The sequence below is a fragment of the Vicugna pacos genome, chromosome 11, assembly GCF_048564905.1.
Source record: "Vicugna pacos chromosome 11, VicPac4, whole genome shotgun sequence".
Lineage (NCBI taxonomy): Eukaryota > Metazoa > Chordata > Mammalia > Artiodactyla > Camelidae > Vicugna > Vicugna pacos.
In genome coordinates, this window is record NC_132997.1 from 44,886,162 (window position 1) to 44,893,937 (window position 7,776).

Below are 7,776 nucleotides of genomic sequence, written 5' to 3' on the forward strand. Positions count from 1 at the left end.
GAGGGTAGGATGAGGGGGGTGGCGCATGATAGGTGTCTTCCAGGCTGAGAAGAAAGCACATGTGGCAGCCCCAATGTGAAAGTGTGCAGCCACATTAGAGACACGGCAGGCAGTTCATTAGAGCCTGGAGCTGCCTAGGCCACAGCGTGAGGTGAGGGCGGAGCCAGGACCAGAACCCCATCTGACCAGGCTCCCGGTTCAGTGCTCATTCCACATGCGCCCGACCCAAGTCTGAAAGTTGGGACAGCCAGAGGAGGCCGTGGGTAGCCCCATCCCCCTGGCCTGTCTGCCCACTGCGCTCAGGAAGGGACGCCAAGGCTCCTCCAGCCCTGGGACCCACTGAGGACGAGACCTGATCTCCTGGACACAGCATGTGGGGTTGCAGGTGAGCTCTGCCCTCAGTCCTAGCACAGACCCCCTACATACCGCGGCTTTGTTTTCTCCAGGTGGCAGTGCTGAAGGGAGGAGGGTGGCATGGGCGGCCTCCACACAGGGTGGCAAATTTGGACCATTGATTTGCATTTATTTCCTGCTCAAATGATGCAGGCTGGCTGCTGCTGGGGGTGGGGGGTGAGGGGGCTGCTCTTTAGCATTTTAAGTTTGCAGATAATTGGAGGAAAATAACTCCAATAATGAAATCACTGCTGGATCGCATTCTGATACGTGACAAATCAATTCATTTATGATACCTTCTTTGTCACACTGAGCCATTCTGGTGCTCAGTGGAAACCTCTTAAATTAATAAAACTGTTAAATCCATAAAATCCTCCGTTCCGAGTAGCACATCACAGCACAAGTTTGAATCATTAAAGGAATAAAACTGATAAATGTGAGCTGGGGAGTGTCTGTGTCGGCAAAGAGGGGCTGGCTTTTAAGACAGATTCAATATAATAGTCATAAGCTCCAATATTTCCTCCCTGTGTGTCGCGGCGGGGAGGGGAGGCGGGCGGGGCCATCTGCATATTCCAAGGGAGGGAGGCTGGTGGATAGAGGCCCAGCCAGCGTGGGGCAGCCTGCTTTAGTGATGATTTGTGGGGCTTTAACCTTTTAAATAAAATATGATTTAATAGCAAAGAGAAAAATATAAAGCCTTTATTGGACCCCTTCGAACCTGACTTAGCTCAACAGGGATTTTCCAAAAGAGCTGCACTTGTGTAAAAGGGGAAGGATGGCAGGGCTTTTGCATCACACACCGACCAGGGAGCTGGAGGCTTGTGCATTAGGAGAGGGGGAGTAGGGGACAGACCCATGGGCCTGGATCAGGCTGGGTACCCTCCCAGCTTGAGTGCTTGCTGGCTGTGTGACCTTGGGCAGGCTGTTGCACTTCTCTGAGTAAACTGGGAATGGGGCAGCTGATCTCATAGGGAAGAATATATGAGCTGGTGCATGAGCAAGAGCTTTATAAACTGTAAAGTGCAAGAGACTGGCCAACTAATGTTCATTTGCCCATGACCCCAGTCGGTAAATGTTCCTGCAACTCTCATTGCATGCGGTTGGCTTTGGTGCGGTGTGTAGGTCAAACGACGTGGTTCTGCTAGAGTGTGCTGTCACACTCTGTGCACATGAACTACATCATGTACCTCACAGCTGTGGACTCCACTGCACGTGCTCTTCAAATCCTCAAGCCCCCATGTCACTCATTTGGGCTGGATGGGCTCAGGAAGAAACAGCAGGAAGCTGGGCACACAGGAAGGAAGGCTGTTCCTCCCTCCACGTTAGTCCAGTTTGGAGAACACCTATCGGAGTGTTCAGGGGGCACCTCGGTGCCAGGTGGGCAAGGGCGGGCAGTGGGAGCCACGGGAGATGAATGAGACTCTGCCTGGCCCACTGGGTCCCACGTGCCCTCCTCTCTTGTCCCTTTGCCTTTCACTCCAAGGAGACTGGAGTCTCCCTGAAGCTGTGCTCTGAGTCTTCTTCTTTCCTCACCTCTTTCTCTAAATTGAGGCTCCACGCACTCTGGAACGAATGGAATGTTCAGCCCCCATTCTAGAAACTAGGGGATCATCCAGTGTGGCAGCTTTAGCACTTCACCCAAAATAAGAACAACTTTTTACACTGCGCCCCAGTACACTCGTATATGTTATACATACATAATTGGAACAAAATTTTTAGGAAACAATACTTACCCTTAATGACTGTTTGGATTCTATTCTATTGTATTCTACTCTAGTCACTTCATTTCATTCATTCTATATTCCATTTTCAGTTTTTTAAATGTTGTCTCATCCACTAAGTTAGTTTTATGATCACTAGGGGTTGTGACCAGTAGCTTGGATAATTCTGATCTGGTCTACCTCCTCAGTTTTTTGACAAGGGGCTTGCCAAGGCCACACAGGAACGTCCAGCCCCACCCCCGCCTCCCCCAGGCTGGGAGGTGGCCAAGGCCACAACCTCCCAGGCCATCTGACCATCACAGCCACTCCAAACTCTGACTCAATCTGAGCTCAGCCAGAGCCCTCCCCATTGGTCACCCTGTGCAGGACTTGGGGACTCCAGAGGGGAAGTGAATGGGGAAGCTGTCACCAGTGGCCTTGGTCCACTTTCTTGAAAAGAGTAGAAGTGACAAGCTGGCTCACCTGCCCTCTCCACCCCACTGAGATCAAAGGGGTCTGAGGGCGAGGGGACCTGTGCCCCTAACATAATGAGCCACGTGGGCCCAGCACCCTGACAAGCCTTCACTACCCCCAAGCGCCAGGAGTTCTTGACAGCCGGCAACTTGAGTGCTAATTGCCAGCCAGGGCGAGGGTGGCAGCCCCACGATCCGTATCAATTATGGGCACTAGCCATGGCTGTGAGACAAAAAGTTTCCTCGGAGGCTGTCAGACCCCAGTGTCATTACTCGGGGCTGCTGTGCCTGCTGGAGGCTGGAAGGGAACAAAGGCCCCCGCCAGCCACCCCCACCGCTTTTGTGGCCTGGCCCTGGGCACCGCTGGCCTGCCAGGCAGGCCCTGACAGGTGTAGGGGCAAACACGCAGTCTGCCTGGCCTGCCTTGATGTTTTGTCACTGTGCTTGTCACCCTGGGATTGACAGGCTGCTGTCACCTGCCATCACCGCTCTTACAGAGAGTACAGAGAGGAAGCTTCAGGTCTGGTTTTGTTTGTCAAATAATTTTTTTCTGTGTGAGGAAGCCAAAATGAGCCCGCAAGGCAACATGATTAGTAGCTTTCAAACTGAGAGCTGCTGAGGGGACTTGGAAGTCTCAGTGGGTGACATTCAGGTCACCCACCTCCATCCCAGGCTCAGGTTAAATCTGTTTCAGGTTTTCTAGGGCAACATTGGTTCTCAAACTTCTGCGCGCATGAGAATCATCTGGAGGGCTGCTTAAAGCAGAGCCTGTGGGTCCCAGACGTCAGAGTTTTCATTCAGCGGGCTTAGGGTGGGACAATCACATGCATTTCTAACAAGTGCCCAGTGATGCTGATGCTGCCGGTCTATGGACCAGACTCTGAGACCTGGTGTCCTAGAGAGTGCTTCTCAGTCTCTCTGTGTGTGCACTGCATCTGTCTGGGGGGACTTTTTCAAAATACACATGCTAAAGCAAACCTAGAACCTGAATTTTCAGATCATTGCTGGGGGTGGAGGAGAAAGATACACCCCAGTGCTCCTGGCCCCAGTTGCCAGAGGAGGTCACTGGACATGTCATGCCCCCCTCAAGTGTAGGCAGTGCGTTTTGAACATTTGGAGTTGTTCGGAGAGGCAAGGGCTGCCCATAAAAGTAGTGAGTTCCCCAATGCTAGAGAAATCCAAGCCCAATCTGGGCCTCCAACCCTCTAAACTGTGTTAGAAGGGACCCTGGATGAGACAGAGGTTGGATGGGCATCTCTTTTTTCTCCCTCACTGAGACACGTGTGCACTGGGGGTTTGGACCTCGATTTAGAAGTCTCTCTCCTATTTCCCCAGATGCCCTGGGGCTCAGTGGTTTAATTTCCCACCACATTTACTTTGTGATCAGTTCTTCAGGCACCATCTCACTCCCCTAACATAACCTACCTCCCCATGCCCCATCCCTGAGAGAGGCAGGTAGCTGGACCATGTTGGCGGATGAGGAAACTAAAGCCCAGGGAGGTGAAATGATTTGTCCAGGGCCCACCACACTTTCTGTGGTGCTCCTGGGAGGGGGGTCCTGGCCACACAGCACTGGCAGTGAAGGTCAGTGGGCAGCGCGTGAAGCCAGCACGACCCCGGCACAGCGGACTGAAGGATGGTGGTGTCAGCGTGAAGCATGACCTCCTAGGGGCCCTGGGGAGAGGCCTGAGCTGTCCACAGCCTGGGAATCTGGGGGACGTAGGGCATGATCAGGAAGCTTCCTGGGGCTCAAGTCGGCCTGTGTTCTGGGTGGGGGTCTGAGCCCAGAGCACTCTGCCTCTCTGTAACCAGCCTTGCCCCTCAGAGTCTCCCACGGCCTCTTCCAGGCTTGTGCCTTGCTGTGGCATTTTTTTTTCAAAAAGAAGAACCAGCTTTATTAAGGTATAATATGCATACCATAAAACCATCCATTGGAAGTACACCGTTCCATAACTTTTAATAAATTTATGCAGTGCACAGCTATCATGACTGTCCAGTTTAGAACATTTCCATCACCCCCAAAAGTTCCCTCATGCCTGCGTTCACTCACTCCTGCCCTCAGCCCCAGAAACTACTGATCCACTTTCTTTACAGTTTTGTCTTTTCTGGAAACTTTGTGTGAATGGAATCACACAACAAGGAATCTTTTGAGTCTGGCCTCTTTAACTTAGCATAACGCTTTTAAGTACAGTCTTGTTATTTCAGGTATCACTACTTTATTCCCTTTTATTGCCAAATAGTAGTCTCATGTAAGGCTAGCCACATTTTATTTATCCATTCCCCAAATCACAGACATTAGGATGGCTTCCAAGTTTTGGCAATTTCAAATAATGCTGCTATGAACAGTTGCAGAAAAGTCTTTACACAGATACACATGTTCATTTCTCTTGGGTAGATACCTGAGCGTCATATGCTAAGTGTATGCTTAACTTTTAAAGAAACTGCCAAAGTGTCTTCCAACATGGCTGTACCATTTTGCAGCCTCACCAGCAACATAGAAAACTTTTAGTTTCCCCCCTTCCTCTCCAGTCCTTGTTATTGTCTATCTTTTTATTAGAGCCATTCGCCTGGTTCGGTAGGAGTGTCTAATTTGCAGTTCCCTAATGACTAAGGATGCTGAGTTTCTTTTCATGGACCTGTTAGTCATTTGTGTATCTTTGGTGCAGTGTTTATTCAAATCTTTTTTCTTTTAACTGTATTGTTTGTTTTATTACTCAGTTGTAAAAGTTCTTTATATGTTCTCAGTCAGATATATAATTATCTGATATATAATTTGTAAGCATTGTCTCCCAATCTGTGGCTTTATCTCCTCATTTTCTTAATATTCTTTTGAAGCTCAAAAGTTTTAAATTTTAATGAAGTCCCATTTATCAAATTTTTCTACTATGGATCATATTTTGGTATCATATCTAAGAAATGTTTGCTTATCCCAAGTCATAAAGATGTTCTATAATTCCTAGAAGTAGTATAGTTTTAGCTTTTATATTTAGATCTAGGATCTATTTTGAACTGATTTTGTGCGTGGTGTAAGATGAGAATTTAAGTTGTTCTTATTTTGGGTGAAGTGCTAAAGCTGCCACACTGGATGATCCCCTAGTTTTTTCATACAAATATCCAATTGTCCCAGCATCATCTGTTGAAAAGACTATCCTTGCCGCATTGAGTTGTCTTGGCACTTTGCTGCAAATCAATTGATCATATACCTGTAGGTTTATTTTTGGATTTTCTACTCTGAAGCATTGATCTGTTCTTCTATTTTTTTAATACAATGCTGTCTTGATTACTGTAGCTTTATAGTAAAATTTGAAATTTAGTAGTGTGGGTTCTCCAACTTTGTTCTTGTTTCTCAAAATTGTTTTGGTTATTCTAGGTTATTTTCATATAAATTTTAGGATCGGCTCGTCATTTTCTACAAAAAATAAAAAAACCTGCTGCTAGATTTTGATAGAGATTTGTTAGGGATTTTGATGGTAATTTTGGGAAACTCACCATTACAACAACTTTGAGTCTTTCAATTCATGAGCATTTACTTAGATCTTTTAGTTAGGTCTTTGATTTCTTTTAACAGTATCTTACGATTTTTTTCTGTGTACAATTCTTCTATTTCTTTGGTTAAATTTATTCCTAAATACTTCTTTCTTTTTAATGCTGTTGTGAATGAATTGTCTTCCTAATTTTATTTTCAGATTGTTTGTTGGTAGTAGATAGAAATACAACTGATTTTTGTATATCCATCTTATAGGTAAAATGTTGACACTCCTGTTGACAGATGGGATCTATATCCTGACCCTTGAGTCTGACTCCGGATGTTCTTGACTAATAAAATATGGCAGCAATAATGCTGGGCCAGTTCCCAGGCCTTTAGAAGCTAGCAGCCTATGCTTCCTTTCTCTTGGGATACTTGCTTCAGGAACCCAGCTTCCATGCTGTGAGGAAGTCCAAGTAGCCTGCAGGGTCCCATGGGGGTGTTTGTGTGGAGAGGAGCCGAGGTCTGCCATCCTCAGCAGCAGAACTTGCCAGCCCTGGGAGGGAACGGTCGTGGAAGGGGATCCTCCAGCCTTTCGGGGAGCTGCTTTTGCTGGTGTGGCATGGAACGTGGATGAGCCTTCCCTGCTAGGCCTTGCCTTACACACGGATTTGTGAGCAAAATCCACAGCCATGTCCATTTAAGCCACTACATTTTGGAGGTGGTTTGCTTCACAGAAGTAGATAACTGGGACGTTTGCCTTCTGAGTCTAATTAAGACTTAGGTGGGAAGGAGAGAAATAAGGGGGAAAGGCAGAGGGAAGGAAGGGAGGAAAGAAGGCGGGGGGGTGGGGACAGGAAAAAGAAAGCAAGGAAGGGGCTAAACTGTGTGATGACTTGAGTGACTGCTCTGTGCTAGCCATGTGTCTTGGAGTTAGACCAGCTCACAAACATAACAGCCCTGCCCCAAATGCACCGTGTGCCTGATGTTGGGCAGGCCATTCCTCCCCTCGGGGCCTCAGTCTCCCCATCTGTGCAGTGGGGGCATGTAATTCTCTCTGTCATGACCCAGGAGAAAGGCTGAGTTAGGCAAAGTGGGGGCTGTGTCTGGAGTTGCCCAGTGTTTGGAGCTGCCCTTGAGGGACATCTGTGGCTGTGGACCCTTAGTCACTTTAAGAGTCTGACTGCATCTTTTAAAACCCGCATGCCTGAAGGAAGACGAGGAGGTGGAGGAGAGGAAAAATAAGGAAAGAAACCAGAAGAGTCATGATAATTACAATAATACTCTATATTGTTATGCCTCTTTCTTTTATAAGTTACTTTGAATTAAACCTTTTATTTTGAGATGATTGTAATTTACACGCAGTTTAAGAACTAATACAGATGTCCCATGTACCTGTTACTCAATTTCCCCTAACAGTAACATCTTATAAAACCATAGCACACACTCTGTCACCACACTGACAGAGTTAAGATAGGGAACATTTCCGTCACCTCAAAGTGTGCTTCTTTCTTGAGAGCAGGCTTTCATTTGAGTAAGAAGTCGGGAGGAGGAGGGGCATGGGACACAGCAGAGGAAGGGTAGCCCTCTGTGCCTCCACTCTGCTAGGGACTGACTGTGGAAGGGAGGGCCAAATGTAGAGCAGAGGCAAAGCCTGCATCCACATCCCAAGAGTTAGGGAGTCACTGGCCGAGCCTGGTTGTTCTGTCTCAGAAGAGAGGGCTCTGGCAGGGAGTGGTGTCGG